An 18,932-nucleotide genomic window follows, 5' to 3' on the forward strand; every position below is an offset into this window, starting at 1 on the left:
AGATTGTTTGCTGTTCAAGATTCTTGCCATTTTCCCTCTTCGTTCTTAGTCGTGATGCTGGTTCATGAGCCAAAATGCTAAAATATTCAAAGTACATTTAATATCAAGGTACGTATGCAGTATACAAGCCTGAGATTTGTCTTCCCACATGCAGCAGCGAAGCAAAGAAAACTGTAGAACCCGTTCAAAAAAAAACTATCAATCCCTCCCATGTGGAAAAAAAATCATAAAAATGGCAAAAAAGCGAAAAACACAGAATATAAAACACAAAATCAAAAGAATCCAGACAAATTCAGTTCAACTCAGTTCAGTTCAATCTAGCACTATGTCGTTCATTATCTACAGGCCATCCTGATCAAAATAGCCCAAACTAGCAATGAAAAAGGAAGGACCAGAAACCAGAGACACATCATAATATGAACTATAGAGTGAACCCGCAAACCATGTCAATCTAACCTTGTCCAAGACCCAATTCTCCAGCAACATCTTACCCTTTTCTTTGCCTCTACAGATGCTCCTTGTTCTACAGAGTTCTTCCAGCTCCAACCATCAGCATCTGCAGTCTCTTGTGCCTCTAGGTTCTTTGTCACTGTTTCCCAAAAGGCTGGGACAGATCCCTTAAGCATCCTGGCCGGTACTCTTAACCAACATCAGTAGAATGGAATACTGTGTCATTATTCTATTGCCGCTTGTACATGCTTGCTCTGTGCAAATTGACTGCAGTGTCTTTTCCATCACAGGAATGACTGCATGATAAGAATCATTTAATTGGCTGTAGAACATCTTGGGTATAATGGGGACGTGAAACAAAATATTCTGCTGTTGGTTAGTAAAATGTCAGCTATGTGATCAATTCACAGAAGGATACTATTGAAAAATATTCTCTTTCTTCAAAAAAGATGCTTGATTTTCATGATACTACTCAAAACTGGACCAAATCCTTCCTATGTTTTAAGAGTGAGTGGTAGATCAAGAACTGAGAAGAAACACAAATCTAACGTGCACATTTGGAGAATGGTTCACCAAGCTCTCTGGAGTATCCCCAGGAACCTTAGTCAAGTATACACATGTCTGTTGTGTAACATTGTAACACATTATGAAGCTTTTAATGTGAATAACAGTTGATGAGTCAACTAATTAGGTTATTTTGAACCTTTATCACATATTAGTTCTGTGATTTCCCCAGGTAATTTGGGGTTATAGCTTGTACTCCATTCACATAATTACGTTCTTATTTTATGATGATAGGAAAGTCAGTTTCTGGTTTTTTTTTATACAGTATTGCAATATAGTATATGTAATGGCTTCGGGAAGTGTATTGCGTAATTTTGTGAAGATTCCAAACTGACTGTATTCTCAATTGTCCTGAAGGCCATAATTACATACTTGTCTGTGTATCTTTATGTTGTAAGTCATATATGATATAATGAAACATGATTCTACAAATCAACCCAAAATGAAAACAGGGACTTTGCCTTTAAGAATGAAAACAAACTTGATTCATTTTGAAGCAGGCCTTGATCTGATAAAACCCAGCAGCTACAGCTGCAATGCTTTCCAATGTAATAATCTTTAACTATTTAATCATCATCAAATTATTTATTTTTCCTTTCCTTCTCCAGCATCTAAGACAGGAAGTCAAACCACATTCAGATATCCAGAAATGTTGCTTGGAGCCATCTGCAAAGGAGTATACAGAAACTGCTCCAGTCTTACTCATTCCATCTGTTCCATTTTCTGCAGTGCTGAAATATTCTGTATCTGTTCTGTATCTCGCTAAAGCAGCACAATGGAGATCAGGAACTCGGTGATGCAGAGACAACAGTGTCTCCTAGCATCATCCTCTATTAACAGAACCTTGCTTCTCTAAACAAGGTACAATCAGCCAGATAGTCTATATCCGTCTGAAACTTTAAATGAGTTCCATTGTGTCTCTATTGACTCACTGCAACAATCTTGCTTCTATTCTGAATTCACCGCAGTTTAATAGTGAATCCAGTCATGTTATTAAATAAATTGTGAATAGTGGACTTCATCTCCACAGTAAATTAGACGCAATTTCTAGTGGATATCAAGGTTTCTAAGTTGGCTGTTTGCTCAGTGTCTCAAAAGAATCCCAGCAGCTGAAGTACTTTTCAGTGATTGTAAGCATATGACAGGTATTAGAATTTTACATCAATGTCGTGCCAATTAAGATGATTTACATTAATAATGATTTTTTACATATATTTTGGCTTGTTGAAGCAATAATTTAATAAAATCTTATTGATTCTGCAATGGGCATACTGTCCCTCTGTGCCCGAGGCAAAGCTATACTTTACCAAGAGTTTTTTGAATGACTACTTGAGGCCCTCCGCTGGTCAGGGTCGACCATGAATGTTGCATCCTTAGCAGGCTCCCTTTCTCCATGCAGCTGATGAATCCTAAGGAACGGCAGAGATCGATTCAGTTGGGCACCAGTGGTGTCGCAGGATTTCCCAGTCAGTGTTGAACTCAAACATGAGAAAATCTGCAGATGCTGGGAATCCAAAGCAACACACACAAAATGCTGGAGGAACTCAGCAGCCAGGCAGCAACTATGGAAAAGAGTCGACATGTTGGGCCGAGACCCTTCATCAGAATGTACAGTATGGAAAGGAAGCTGTTGAACTCAACCTAGGACTGCCTTAGGGAATTTGGCTGTGGATTTTTCCTCAGGGTTTACTCCTGAATCATGCCTCATGAGTGGGTATAGACACGTGGTAGCAGAGGATTGAGATTAGAGTACAGACAATGACTGCCAGTGGAATATTGCAACCAAAATGTACGTACGTTCTGCTGCAGCCTGCAAGTGAAGGGTAAAAGCAGCAAATGTGATAGTAAAGAACGACTGGCTAACATTAGTCCATCTTTAATTCTGACAGTGCTTGATCTCTAAAAATCAAGTAACCTCTTCATAGACCTCATTCATTGTTATGCTAATAGTGAGACTTGGTTAATGACTTGCGCACAGATCACTGCTTTATGCACAGCTGTCAATTCCCGATAGCAGGTTTAAATGCATTAGTTTCACTTCTTTTATTCATTCAGAGGATGTGGGCATTTTTAGGAAGGTCAGAATTTGTTGCATGTTTTTAACTGCTTGGAAGAATTTATGCTGATCTGCCCTCTTGAACCCTGCCTGTCTTGCTGTGATTTGTCTCCGCGGTATTATTGGATAAGGAGCTCCAGCATTTAGACCCATTGGCAGTGAAGATGGTATCTTATTTTTTATTTAGAGATACAGTGCGGTAACAGGCTCTTCCAGCCCAATGAGTCTGTGCTGCCCAGTTACACCCATGTGACCAATTAACGTACTGAATGGTACATTATGTCTTTGGTCTGGTGGAGGAAACTGGAGCACCTGGAGGAAGAACATTTCATCTTCTTGCAGACGTGGTAGAATTGAACCTGGGTCAATAGCTCCATAATAGTAACGCACAATAAATGCTGGGGGAGCCCAGCAGGCCAGGCAGCATCTTTGGAAAAGAATTACCAGTTGACGTTTTGGGCTGAGACCCTTAATCAGAACTGGAGAAGAAAAGATGGGAAGTCAAAGTAAGGGGGGGTAGGGGAGGAATAAATGCAAGGCAGTAGGTGATAGGTGAAACTGGGGTGGGGGTGATGAAGAGCCGGGAAGTTGACAACGCTGGAGAAGGGGGATTCTACCAGGAGAGGACAGAAGGCCATGGAAGAAAGGGAAGGGGGAGGAGCACCAGAGGGAGGTGATGGACAATTATGGAGATAAGGTGAGAGAGGAAGATGGGAATGGGGAATGTTGGGGGGGGGGCATTGCTGTAAGTTTGAGAAATCAATGTTCATGCCATCAGGTTGGAGGCTACCCAGACAGAATATAAGGTGTTGCTCCTCCAACCTGAGTGTGGCCTCATCGTGGCAGTAGAGGAGGCTATGGACTGACATGTGGGAATGGGAAATGGAATTAAAATGGGTGGCCACTGACAGAACCCCCTTTTTCTGGCAGATGGAGCGTAAGTGCTCGGTGAAGTGGTCCCCTAATCTACGTCAGGTCTCACCAATATACAGGATACAATGCTTTATTTCTTTCATCAATTGACTTCCCAGCTCTTTACTTCACCCTCCCCCCTCTTGGTTTCACCTACCACCTACCACTCTGTATTTCTTCCTTCCCTCCCCCCCCCCCACCTTCTCACCCTGACTTCTCATCTCTTTTTCTCCAGTTCTGATGAAGGGTCTCTGCCCAAAACATTGACTGTTTACTTTTTTCCATAGATGCTGCCCACCCTGCTGAGTTCCTCCAGCATATTGTGCGTGTTGCTTGGATTTCTTGTTGGCACTGTAATAATGTTACGTTGACCACTATAATAATATTTCCAAAGTAGTAAGATACATCAGTCTGAGAGCAAATTGTGGTGTTAGCTTTCACGTGCCCTTTCTGCCCTTGGCTTTGGTGCTGTTGGTTCAGATGATGCTGTTGAAGTAACCTTGACGACTAACTGCAGTAAGAAATAGTTTACCATATTAACAGAGTACTTCTGGTTGAGAGTGCAGTTCATGATGTCATTCGCAAGGAAATCAGAGCAGGAGTGGGCCATCTGGCCCATCATTCAGTGTGACCATGGCTGATCTGTGCCGTCCTCAACTCTTGAGAATAGACTGTTGCTTTTGGAACAGCTGGATGTCATGAATTTCTTAAGTCCTGATGAAACTGCACATATTCAGGAAAGAGGGAAGTTTCTAAGGTACGAAGGGATAACTTCAAAGGAAATGTGTTTATTTTTTTCACGGTAAGTGGCAGAAAGATACAGAAGAGACACTTCAATGGCTTTCAGATAGACACGTAAATATGCAGAGAATAGAGGGCTTTGGACTTCAGAATCAGAATCAGGCTTATCATCACTGGCATGTGTCGTAAGATTTGTGTTAACTTAGCAGCAGCAGTTCAATGCCATACACAATACAGAAGAAAGAAAAAATAATAATGATAAATAAATTACAGTATACGTATGTTGAATAGATTAAAATTCATGCAAAAACCAGAAATAATATATATTAAAAAAGTGAGGTAGTGTTCAAAGGTTCAATGCCCATTTGAGAATTGGATGGCAGAGGAGAAGAAGCTGTTCCTGAATTGCTGAGTGTGTGTCTTCACACTGGTAACAGTGAGAAAAGGGCATGCCCTGATGCTGGAGGTCCTTAATAATGGACACTGCCTTTTTGAGACACCACTCCTTGAAGATATCCTGGGTACTTTGTAGGCTAGTACCCAAGATGGAGCCGATTAAATTTACAACCCTCTGCAGCTTCTCCAGTCCTGTGCAGTAGCCCCACCATACCAGACAGTGATGCAGCCTGTCAGGATGCTCTCCACGGTACATCTGTAGACGTTTTTGAGTGTACTTGTTGACGTACCAAATCTCTTCAAACTCCAAATCAAGTATAGTCGCTGCCTTGCCTTCCTTATAACTGCATTGATACGTTGGGACCAGGTTAGGTCCTCAAAGATCTTGACACCCAGGAACTTGAAACTGTTCACTCTCTCCACTTCTGATCCCTCTGAGGATTGGTTTGTATTCCTTCGTCTTACCCTTCCTGAAATCCACAATCAGATCTTTTGTCTTACTGACTTTGAGTGCCAGGTTCTTGCTGTGGCACCACCCCACTAGTTGACATATCTCACTCTTGTACACCCTCTCGTCGCCATCTGAGATTCTACCATCAATGGTTGTATCATCAGCAAATTTATAGATGGTATTTGAGCTTTTCCTGACCACACAGTCGTTGGTATAGAGAGAGAAGAGCAGTAGGCTAAGCACACACCTCTGAGGGGCACCATTGTTGATCGTCAGCAAGGAGGAGATGTTATCACCAATCCACACAGATTATGGTCTTTAGTTTAGGAAGTCGAGGATCCAATTGCAGAGGGAGGTACAGAGGCCCAGGTTCTGTACCTTCTCAATCAGGATTGTGGGAATGATGGTATTAATTGCTGAGCTATAGTCGATGAACAGCATCCTGACATAGGTGTTTATGTTGTCCAGGTGGTCTGAAACCTTGTGAAGAGCCACTGAGATTGCATCTGCCATTGACCTAATGTGGTGATAGGCAAATTGCAATGGGTTCAGGTCCTTGCTGAGGCATGAGTTCGGTCTAGTCATGACCAACCTCAAAGCATTTCATCACTGTAGATGTGAGCGCTACCGGGCTAAAGTCATTAAGGCAGCTCACTGTCTTTGTCTTAGGCACTGGTATAATTGTTGCCTTTTTGAAGCGAGTGGGAACTTCCACTCATAGCAGTGAGAGGTTGAAAATGTCCTTGAATACTCCTGCAAGTTGGTTGGCACAGGTTTTCAGAGCTTTAGCGGGTACTCCATCGGGCCCTTCCACCTTGCGAGGGTTCACCCTCTTTAAAGACAGCCTAACATTGGCCTCTGAGACAGAGATCACAGGGTCATCAGGTGCAGCAGGGATCTTCACAGCTGTAGTTGTATTCTCCCTTTCAAAGTGGGCATGCGGGGCGTTGAGTTCATCAGGTAGTGAAGCATCACTGCCATTCAAGCTATTGGGTTTTGTTTTGTAGGAAGTAATGTCTTGCAAACCCTGCCAGAGTTGTCGTACTTCTGATGTTGCCTCCAACCTCGTTTGAAATTGTCCTCGTTTGCCCTTGAAATAACTCTCCGCAAATCATACCTAGTTTTCTGGTACTTGAATGCCACAGATCTAGTCTTCAGAAGATGATGTATCTCCTGGTTCATCTACGGCTTTTGGTTTGGGAATGTACAGTAAGTCTTTGTAGGCACACACTCATCCACACAGGTTTTAATGAAGTTGGTAACAACTGCAGCACACTCATCCAGGTTCGAAGATGAATCCCTGAATACAGCCCAGTCCACCGATTCAAAGCAGTCCTGTAAGTCCTTGACAAATAACAGACATCACCACCGAGGAGGAGGAGAAGATGGCGGCGCGACGCAATGCGCACGGCCACTTCAGTGGTGATGTCTGTTATTTGTCAAGTAGGGGACCGTGCACAATTCTGATTTGATGGAGACGGACGTGAGAGTACGGAGGAACATCTGGAGAAACTTCTGAAACGCCTGCTTCGCTGCCGCTGTTACTGTGGGTTTCCTCCCACAATGCAAATACGAAATGGTTGCTAGATTAATTGGTCATTATAATTTCTCCCGTAATTAGGCTAGGGTTAAATCAGGGGTGGGGGGGTGGTAAGGGTTGCTGGGCAGTGCAGCTTGAAGGGCTGGAAGGACCTGTTCTGCACTGTATGTCAATAAATAATAAGTAAAATAAATGATTTTATTCTTCTTTACTGTAGTTGACAATAAACAATCTTGGAGTTCACTTGCTAGTTCCACCCCGTGTGACCCATGCATTGGGCAGCACCGTCAGTGACACAGGTTTCAGCATGATAGGAATGTGATGAAGTGATGCATTCTAATAGGTTATGGTCACTCCTCAGTATTTTTAATTGTAACTTTATTAACATTAAGTGAGTTACAATGTGAGTAAAATGTACATCTAATCCACTACAAATAATTTTCTTTTAAGGCAGTGGTGATGACATCACAATACAGTCTATCACAGAGCTTTTATAATTTAGAAAAGCAATTTTTTTTGACAGGTAACTGAAAGCATCAAATTATAAACAAAAACATCTACTTTAATCATGGTTGCTTTAACAGCTAAAAACATCTCTTCATTCCACAATCACATTATAAGGTATCTGAATGCTGAGATTATTACGGTTTTGTAACCCATTCCCCAGTAGCTATTATTTCTGGATTTTAATGAAGCTCATTGGAAAACATCTTTGCGTGAACAAGGGATAAGTCACAGACAGATGGCCAAGCTGTTGGAGTTATCAGCTAATTAAAAATGACTTAAGAAGTGGAACTGGAATAACTCTTCAGTCTGACCTTTATTCAACCTTAATTACTTATACTGTTGTGGAGTATGGAAAGATTATATGTAAAGAAGGTTTTTATTATTTGATATTAAAAAGTATTTGATACATGTTTTAAGATTGCTTAAAATTTTGATGAATATTGTATATCCCTAGTTAATTTATGGCACCATCATGCAGTTGATATTGTTAGAATCATACAATTATACACCACAGAATCAGGCCCTTCAGTCCATCTTGCCTGTGCTGACACCTCTACTAATCCCTTCTACCAGCACAGTGCATAGTTCTCAATACATTGGTGATTTAAGCGCTCCTTTAAATATGTGAGAGTACCTTCTTCCACCATCCCAACATGTATGATATTCCAAGACATTTTCCTCAGTCACTTCTAGTTTTAGATGCCTCTGATACCGGGAAATATTTCCTACTCTCTACCCTATCCATAGCCCTGAAAATTTTGCATGCCTCTATCAGGTCACACCCCACACCTCATATCCTTTACTCCAAGAAAAGCAGGTCCATTTGATCCAGTTTCTTATAACTGCAGTGAGCCATCCTGCGCAACTTCCTGGTAAAGTTTCTCTGCGACTTTTCCTGTGCAAAGAGGTTGGAGGTAATGAATGGGGAGATTTTGTTACAGTTGTACAGGATGTTGGTGACATCACAGCTGGTATACCATACACAGTTTTAGTTCCTTTTGTATATAGTAGCTTTGGAAGCAATTCAACGGGGACTCCCCAGACTAATTCCTGCAAAGAAAGGTTGATGTAACAAGAGGGAATAGACAGTCCATAAAATTTAGAACAGTACAGCAAAGTCACAATTCACAGTGTTGTGCCAACATTTCAACTTACTCCAAGATTAACCTTACAGTAGTCATGGGAGACTTCAAAAGGCAGGTAGATTGGGAAAATCAGGCTGGTGCTGGATTACGGGGGGTGGAGGCGAAGGTTTCTGGAGTGCCTACGAGATGGCTTTTTGGAGCAGCTTGTGGTTGAGTCCATTAGGGGATCAGCTATTCTGGATTGGGTGTTGTGCAATGAACCACAATTAATTAGAGACCTTAAGGTAAAAGAACCTATAGGGGAGAGTGATCATAACATGATTGCATTCACCCTGAAATTTGATAAGGAGAAGCTAAAGTCAGATGTATCAATATTACAGTTGAGTAAAGAGAATTACAGAGGCATGAGAGGGAAGCTGGCCAGAATTGATTGGAAAAGAAAACTGGCAGGGATGATGGCAGAGCAGCAATCACTGGAATTTCTGGAAGCAATTCAGAAGGCACAGGATATATATATCCCAAAGAGGAAGAAGTATTCTGAAGGAAAGATGACTCAACTGTGGCTAACGAGAGAAGTCAAAGCCAACATAAAAACCTTGGAAGGCTTTTATTTAAGTCAAGATGTAAGTTGCTTCCAAAGCTACTATTATATGGCTTGGAGGGCATATAATAGAGCAAAAGTTAGTGAGAAGTTAGAGAATTGGGAAGCTTTTAAAAACCAACAGAAGTGAACTAAAAAAAGTCATTAAGAAGGTAAAACTGGAATATGAAAGGAAGCTAGCCAATAATATTAAAGAGAATACCAAAAGTTTCTTCAGATACTTAAGTGTAAAAGAGAGGCATGAGTGGATATCGTACTGCTGGAAAACAATGTAGTAATGGGGGACAACAAAATGGTGGGGGTCAACAAAATGGTGATGACCTGAATAAGTGTTTTGCATCAGTCTTCACTGTGGAAGACACTAGTAGTATGGGGGAAGTTCCATGTGTCAGGGGTCATGAAGTTACCATAACTAGAGAGAAGGTTCTTGGGAAAATGAAAGGTCTGAAGGTTGAAAGGTCACCTGAATCAGATGGTGTACACCCCAGAGTTCTGAAAGAGGTGGCTGAAGAGATTGTGGAGACATTAGTAATGATCTTTTAAGAATGCCTAGATTCTGGAATAGTTCCAGAAGACTGAAAAGTTCCAAATATTACTCCACTCTTCAAGAAGGGAGAGAGGCAGAAGAAAGGAAACTATAGGCCAGTTAGTCTTACCTCAGTCAGGTATTAAGGATGAGATCCCAGAGTACTTGGAGGCACTTGACAAAATAGGCCATAGTCAGCATAGTTTCCTCAAGGGAAAAGCTTGCCTGATAAATCTATAGGAATTTGTTGAAGAAATAACACACAGGATAGACTAAGGAGAGTTGGTTGATGTTGTGTACTTGGATTTTCAGAAGTTCTTTGGCAATTGCTACTCATGAGGCTGCTTAACAAGCTACAAACCCATGGTATTACAAGAAAAATGCTAGCATGGATGAAGCAGTGGCTGATTGGCAGAAGTCAAACAGTGGGAATAAAGGGAGCCTTTTTTGGTTGGCTGCCGGTTACTAGTGGTGATACACACGGGCAGTGTTGGGACTGATTCTTTTTATGTTATATGTCAGTGACTCGGATGATGTAATTGATGGCTTTGTTGCAAAGTTTGCAGATGATATGAAGATAGGTGGAGGGGCAGGTAGTTTTGAGGAAGTAGGGAAGGATTTAGACAGATTAGGAGAATGGGCAAAGAAATGGCAGATGGAATGCAGTGTCGGGAAGTATATGGTCATGCACTTCGGTAGAAGTATGAAAGGATTGACTATCTTCTAAATGGAGAGAAAATACAAAAAAAAATGAGGTGCAAAGAGACTTGGGAGTCCTTATGCAGAATTTCCTCAAGGTTAATTTGCAGGTTGAGTCTGTGGTGAGGAAGGGAAATGCAATGTTAGCATTCATTTCAAGAGGACTAGAATATAAAAGCAAGGATGTAATGTTGAGATTTTATAGAGCACTGTTGAGGCCTCACTTGGAGTATTGTGAGCAGTTTTGGGCCCCTTCTCTTCGAAAGGATGTGCTCAAACTGGAGAGGGTTCAAAGGAGGTTCACAGAAATTATTCCAGGTTTGAATGTCTTGTCATATGAAGAACTTTTGATGGCTCTGGGCCTGTATTTGCTAGAATTCAGTAGAACGATAGGTGACCCCATTGAGACCTATCGAATGGTGAAAGGCCTTGATAGAGTGGATGTGGAAAAGATGCTTCCTATGGTGGGAGAGTCTAAGACCAGAAGACATAGCCTCAGAATAGAGGGGAGTCCTTTTAAAACGGAAATGAAGAGGAATTTCTTTAGCCAGAAAGTGGTGTAATCTGTGGAATTCTTTACCACAGGTTGCTGTGGAGGCAGTCTTTACGTATATTTAAGGTAGAGGTTGACAGATTCATGATTGGTCAGAGCAAGAAGGGATACGGGGAGAAGGCAGGAGATTGGGACTGAGGGGACAATTTGGATCAGCCATGATGAAATGGCAGAGCAGGCTCGATAGGCCAAATGGCCTAACACTGCTCCTATATTTTATGGTCTTATGATCAATTTAACACATCCCTCCCACATACCTTCTGTTTTTTCTTTCATCCATGTGCCTATACAAGAGTCTCTTTTATGTCTCTAATGTATCTGCCTTTACTACCACCTCTGGCAGTGTGTTCCATGCAACCACTATTCTCTCTGTTTAACAAAAAAAAGCAAACTACCGCTGACATTGCCAATCACCTTAAAAGTATGTCCTCTCATACTTGCCATTTCTGCCCTGGGGAAAAAGGCACTAGCTGTCCACTCTTTCAATGCCTCTTCTCACCTTATATACTTCTGTCAAGTCTCCTCTCATCATGCTCCACTCCAACAAGAAAAGCCCTAGCTCATTCATCAAGTTTGTATCTATTTTCCTTGGAGTTTACAAAAATAAGGGTTCACTTAATTTAAACAAAAAAATTGCCACAAAATAAGAGCTTGATCATTTTAGACAGAAATGCATAGAATCTTCTTTCAGGAGACAGTGTATCTCTAGAATTTTATGTCCCAGAGAATGGTGGCGAACCGATCATTATATATGTTTAAGGTGGAGATCAGAGAGTGTTTGAAAAATCAAATACTTGGGAGTTATGGGGATCTGGCACAGAAGGGAATTTGAGGCCATGATGATATTGAATGGTGGTACAGGCTTGAGATGTATGGTGGCCTATTCCTGTTCCTAGTTTCTTAACTACTTGAGTACTCTTTATAATTGTTGTGAATGTTCCTTGCTCAAAATCTCTTCTTTCATCTGCACATGTGATTTCTATGATTGGTGTACAAAGTCAGTGAGATCATTTTGTATGTCACATTTCCCGGTGTCACTTTGTAACCAATACTCTGCTTTTCCAAAAAAAATAGGTAGCTTTACACTTATTCACGTTTTCTGCGTCTGCAATTGATTGCCACTTACTAACTTGTCTAAATCTTGAAGCCTTGTCTCACCCTCCTGACAACCCTCCATCCATTTTGTATCTTTCAGCGAGCTTTGCTCTTAGATTCCTCATCCAAATCATTGAGAAATATATATTGTGAATATCTGGGATCGAAGCACTGAACTGCACAGTATAACACTGGTCATCGCATGTCTATCTGTCAACTAATGTTCAATTCATGCTGGTACATTACCCCCAATATTGTGTTCATTATACATTAACCTTTTATGAGGAGTTTAATCAAAGGTCTTAATATCCAAATAGACCAAGGCCACTAGGTTCTCCCTCATCTATTCTACTCATTACATCCTCAAAAACAAAAGACTGCAGTTGGTTTGTTGAATTATTGAACACAGATTCTCTTCCATAAATCTGTATTGACCTTGTCTGATTCTGTTAACATGTTCTAAGATCCCTACTACTGTATCTTATCCTTGATAACAGACTCTAGTCTGTTGGCTACCACTGATGTTAGGCTTACTACTCCATAGTTCACTATTCTCTCTCTTCTTATTAAACTAGTTGAAAATCCTGTTAATCTGAAATCAAACCCAGACCTATATGTGGATACTCTTCATCTAATGTCTTTAATCTTACAAAGATTATTAGGAAGCTCAACTTTGGGTATAGCCCAAGGTTGAATGACCTTAGTTAGGCCCCACTTGGAGTACTGTTTTCAGTTCTGGTCACCTCATTACAGGAAGGATATGGATACTATAGAGAGTGTACAAAGGAGATTTACAAGGATGTTGCCTGGATTGGAGAGCATGCCTTATGAGAATAGGTTGAGTGAACTTGGCCTTTTCTCCTTTAAGCGACGGAGGATGAAAGTTGATAGAGGTGTATAAGATGATGGAAGGCATGGATCGTGTGGATAGCCAGAGGCTTGTTCACAGAGCTGGAATGGCTATCGTAAGGGGGCATAGTTTTAAGGTGCTTGGAAGTAGGTACAAGGGGGATGTCAGAGATAAGTTTTTTTACACAGTGGTGGGTGCATGGAATACACTGCTGGCGAAGGCAGTAGAGGCAGATACCATAGGGTCTCGTAAGAGACTCTTAGATCGGTACATGGAGCTTAGAAAAACAGAGGGCTATGTGGTAGGAAAATTCTAGGCAGTTTCTAGTGTAGGTTACATGGTTGACACAACTTTGTGGGCTGAAGGGCCTGTAATGTGCTGTAGGTTTCTATGTTTCTATGACTTGGCTCAGCTTTGATTCAGATATTTGCCCTAAGTACAATAGAATCTGTGGTCAGGATTGGAAAGGTTTCTGCAAAGCCATTTGATACTTATAAACCTGAAGTTATGGATAAATTAATAACATGATGCTTACTCCAATTTGTAAAAATGAACATCATACTGGAAGAGAAAATGCAAGAACTGACAACAGTTTACAAATTGTTTTATTTTTATACTTAATGCAATTTTCTTTACGCTTCAGTTTTATTAATACATCTCATCTTTGATAAGGTTACAGAATGTTAAATTGCCATAAATTCCCATGTTAAATTACCTCTTTTCCCTTGTTATAAATAATCAAAAAAAGTTGTGGTAATTCCAAATCAATTATTCAGCCTAAAGAAACTTGGTGCAAAAGCTCGGTATCACTGACCGTAGAGGCAAGATAACCTGTAGGCACACACGTTTAGTTCTCAGTAGTAGTTGTGGAATTCTGCACAATCTCTAAAGTTCGTATACTTTTTAAAATCACTACAACACAAATTGTTCAAACCTTTGAGACATTGTATGTGTCTCTCAATTTGCTAATGTAACGTCTTTAGCCTAAAAGGTTGGATATTCGTCCCCCAGCAGCAGCACGGTAGCATAGACACTAGCACAATGCTTTACTGTGCCAGCTGAAAGATCGGTGTCCAATTCCTGCTGCTGTTTGTAATGAGTTTGTACATTCGCCCTGTGATCACGTGGGCTTCCTCCAGTTTCAGTCACATTCCTATGTCCTTTTGATTTGTGTTTCTTTAACATATTGATACCATAAGACATAGGAGCAGAATTAGACCATTTGGCCCATAGTGTCTGCTCCACCATTCAATTATGGCTGCTCTATTCCCCTTTCAACCTCATTCTCCTGCCTTCTCCCCATAACATTTGGCACCCTTGCTAATTAAGTACCTAACAACCTCCCCCTTATATATGCCCTTTAAATATATCCGCTTTAAATATTGATAAATAGATGATGCATGAATCTAGGTATTTAAACAGATACTAGGGCTGGTGGGTGGTTTAAGATAACAAATGTGTTAACTATGAAAGAAAGCATACTCTGGGGGTTGGGAAGGAAGTGATTTTAATGGAAGGTACCACACGCTTTGATACCTTCCACAATGCAGACTTTTATTTCTGTTTTAGCTGGTAGAACATCATTGTGTTTATCCACAGACTGTGCAGGCCCATCATTTACGTTGGTGATGCTCAAAATAGCCGTGTCAAATGCTCTTGTGAGTGTTTCCATTATTTCAATACAGATCAACATCCCTTTCATTGCTGAATGGTCATTCAGAGTTGTCGATCATTCAAACTACTCTGCGCTAGCTGAATACTAGCTCTGAGATTTGGACGTTAGTGCCCAAGAGAAGAGAAATCTTGCTCAAGTTAATGAAGCATATTATGCTCTCGTATGTCTCATAATAGTCTTTTTAATTAAAAGTTTAAAAATAAATGTTGCGTTTATTTTTAATTAAATTTAATTAATTAAATGATTTAATGGTAAATCTCTGCATTCAATACTCTAGCTGCAAAGTGCTCAGAAATTTACATTGTTTATTTAGTTTACTTAGAAATACTGCAAAGTTTCACCTTATTTATGTATTGCATTCTTAAAGGCACAAGGATATATGTAAATCTTGACTACTGTAGTTTACTAAAGTGATAGATCAAAACCCCTTGTTTTTGGTCCCCTAAGCTTTTTGTTTCATAACATTCAGAAATTTCTACAGATATATACTGTGGAGAGCATTCTAACTGGCTGCATCACCATCTGGTATGTGGGGAGGGAGGTTTATTGCGCAGGATCGAAGTAAGCTGCAGAGAGTTGTAAATTTAGTCACCTCCATCATGGGCACTAGTCTCCATAGTATCCAGGGCATCTTCAAGGAGCGATGCCTCAAAGGGACCCTCATCATCCAGGTCATGCCTTGTTCTCATTGCTACCATCTCTCAGGAGATACAGAAGCCTGAAGACACACACTCAAAGATTCAGGAACAGCTTCTTCCCCTCTGCCATCAGATTTCTGAATGAACATTGAACCCATGAACACTACCTTACTACATTTTTATTTTTTTATTTATGTTTTTGCACTACCTGTTCAATTTAACTATTTATATATTTACTGTAGTTCGTGGTTTTGTTTCTATTATTTGTACTGCCATTGCAAAGTCAACAGATTTCATGACATATTAAACTTGATTCTGATTCTGAAATAATGTAGAGAGTGAAATAAAATGTCTAAGGGTCTTGGTCCGAAAAGTCGACTGTACTTTTTTCCATAGATGCTGCCTGGCCTGCTGAGTTCCTCCAGCATTTTGTGTGTGTTGCTTTGGATTTCCAGCATCTGCAGATTTCTCTTGTTTGAGATAAAATTCCTGTTGACTTGCTATTATTTACTTTGTATCATGACACATTCTCGATATAAATTAACATTAGCGTGTTTTTGCTTTTCTCCAAAATGATACAGTTCAACTTGATTTCATACCCACCTCTTGTCAGGAAAACTATTGGGATCAATCTTACTATCTTACTCAATCTTTATTGGAGCCATGAAAGAGGGGCATAAGACTGACCACAACCCTGTGCCCTGATCTCTGCATGAGGCAAAAAGAAACACAAGCGCATCTTTATTTAAATAACGTTAAGTCACTGTGTTTGCTGACCAGGCAATTGTGATTGAGAATTTTGAAATAGAACATCCTTGTTTTGAAATAGAACATCCTTGTTTGTGAATAAAGCAGCTTTAAACTCAAACCACAATAGTGCAGCTGTACGGTTTGTTTAGATTTTAATTGGTACAATAGAGCTCTTGCATTTTGTGGTCGTAATTGCTATATGTTCCCTTTCTCCTGATGGGCTAATGTATTATTTGTAGTTGTTCTACAATTAACAAGACAAATCAAATTCATTTTAATTCATGTGATGGAGGAATAGTAATTGGAGCTAATCTGAAATTGCTAGCTGCCACAATCCCTTTCTTAGAGAATAAGCAGACTAGTTATGCTGCACATTCAGCTGTACACACATTGATTCAAAATGTGGCGTGTCCTAAAAATGAAGTTGCCAGTGTCAAATTTAAGCAGTTCAAGATCACCTGAGAAAAGATTGCATTGATGTGCTATTCACAGATGCAGCTGACTTCAAGATCGCCTGAGAAAAGTTTACGTTTATGTACCACTCCAGTTCTCTCAAAAGCACTCTCCACAGAGAGAATACTTGTTAAGTGCTAGGGCTGTTTGCTACGAGTATGGTGAAGGAGAAAGGTTTAGGTTAGGTCCTTCTGATTGAACAATAAGAGAGGAAGCAAAGGGATTTGGGTTAGAAACTCATGAGATTAATTCATGCATCTGGTGCAGCCTCCTGCATCAATAATAGACCATGAGAGAAAACAATACCCAAGGGACAAAAGTCGAAAGGAAATGCACCACCCTTAAGGTCATAATTCAGTCTAAAACAAAGATTTAAACAATAACTCAAGATACTCTCACAGAATATCCTGGGAAGTCTTTGTGAATTTTTTTGAGTTTTTAATCCCAGATGGAGCACACTATAGGTCTTTCATTTAAAAAACAGATTTACATTGGGACCTTTAAAATTAGAGAACTACTCAACATGATCAGGCTGATTCTGCATCACCTCATTAAGCACCGATAGAGGATTGTTTTGGGTAACTGTACATGGAGATCAGTGTATTTTGAGACAGGAAATCCCAAAATTTTGAGGATTTATAAACAATAAACTTGAGATTAAATCAATTAAATCCACAGCAAATTTGTAAAAACATTCATCAGGTAATAAGCAACGCACACAAAATGCTGGAGGAAATCAGCAAGTCAGGCAGCATCTTTGGAAAAAAGTAAACTGTCAATGTTTCGGGATGAGACCCTTCATCAGGACCTAATGAAGGGTCTTGGCCTGAAAGATCCACTGTTTACGCTTGCCATGGGCGCACCCTAGCCTGCTGAGTTCCTCTAGTATTTTTTGTGTGTTGCTTTGGATTTCCAGCATTTGCATATTTTCTTGTGTTTTTTTTACTCAAGTGATAAGCTGTAGTTCCAGATAAAAACTTGAAAAAAGGGGGAAATTATATTTATAGATTAAATTCTAAAGCTTCCATTTACTTGTGCTCTCTGCAAGTTGTACATAAGACCTGCAAGTGCCAAAATAATGGTTGTTATAATCAAACATAAATTTTTACATTATACTTCTTTGAGCACAAGGAACCCAGTAGCATAATACTTAATATTTCTACAGCAGTAGGGAGATGCTGATTTTTCTCAACAAGCAGAGACTTGAAGATGGACTTTTGTTCAAAAACCAAAGCACAAATGCTGCCTTCATTAAGTAAGGCAAAGAGCTGTTGTACAGTAGAGCTAAAGCTACACATGACAACTGCAAGCAAATAGGCCAATTGTAAAGTTATTGGGCTTCCTTCCAGTTCTCCCAATGAGTCAGCCAATGGTGGAGTTGAATTTATTGCAAAAATGTTATTATTGGAATGTAGAGATTGTGTCTTTTAGAAATCTGCTCTTGGTACTGCTTTATTGAAAATAGCTGTGTTGTTCCTTACAGGATTCTGTTAGCAATGTGAGCATTCTCAAGAATTATAATTGGGGCAGATTCCCAAACGTCATAACAAGGTATGTACTTTTAGTTAGCATGTTCTGAGTTTTGTTAATTTCACTTCCAGTGAACAATTCACACTGATTTTAAGGTTGTATGTGATGAGCAAAAATGACCTCATTCAAAATCTGTAAGTCAGATTCCCTCAAAAGGGTCAATTCTGTTTATAAATATTTGAAACTTGAAGATTGAAGACTGTAAAAAATGTAGTTTAATCAGGCACCATTTCGTGCAGTGTGTAAAATTTTAAAAATCAAATATTCAGTTGTTTATTTCAGTAATCACCAATATAAATTATTGAATGGTTCAGTTTTTCTAGACAAAGAATGCCAGTGTTCCATTTTCAACAGTTACTTAATTTTAAAACGTTGAAGTTGAACATTAAACAACTTTTTTAACTTATTCATAGTTAACCTGTGGACCTGGTAGATAATTTGACAAGATGCTGCACATGAGGCTGTAAATAATATAAGAGCCCATGGACAGAAAATTGTCCGATTAACAGAAAGCAAAGATTGGGAACAAAAGGGGCCATTTCTAGTTGGCTGCGGTGACTAATGGTGTTCCGTAGGGGTTGTTATTGGGTCTGCTACTCTTCATGTTACATTTTAACGATGATGGAATTGATGGATTTGTGCCAAGTTTGCAAATGATGCAAAGGTAGATGGATGGGGAAGGTAGTGTTGAGGAAAGGGGAAGTCTGCAGAAGGAATTGGTCAGATTAAGAGAATAGGTAACAAAGTAGAATACGAAGTGTAGGGAAATGTATAGTCATGCACTTTGGAAGAAGGAATAAAGGCATAGACTAAATGGGGAGCAAATTCAGAAATTAAAGGTGCAAAGGGACTTGGGTGCC

The 18,932-nt window shown here is 39.9% G+C and overlaps 1 protein-coding gene across 16 annotated transcripts in view; it reads left to right on the forward strand.

Moving 5' to 3' along the window:
- sema6dl (sema domain, transmembrane domain (TM), and cytoplasmic domain, (semaphorin) 6D, like) overlaps window positions 1–18,932 on the forward strand; it is a 357,548-nt gene that overhangs the window by 150,363 nt on the left and 188,253 nt on the right. For all 16 annotated transcript variants that reach the window (XM_063066000.1, XM_063066004.1, XM_063066002.1 and 13 more), the window contains one exon: window positions 18,026–18,093. The gene's annotated coding sequence lies outside the window, so the exon portion shown is untranslated. The remainder of the gene's footprint in view (window positions 1–18,025; window positions 18,094–18,932) is intronic.

The sequence above is a fragment of the Mobula hypostoma genome, chromosome 13 (assembly GCF_963921235.1).
Source record: "Mobula hypostoma chromosome 13, sMobHyp1.1, whole genome shotgun sequence".
NCBI lineage: Eukaryota > Metazoa > Chordata > Chondrichthyes > Myliobatiformes > Myliobatidae > Mobula > Mobula hypostoma.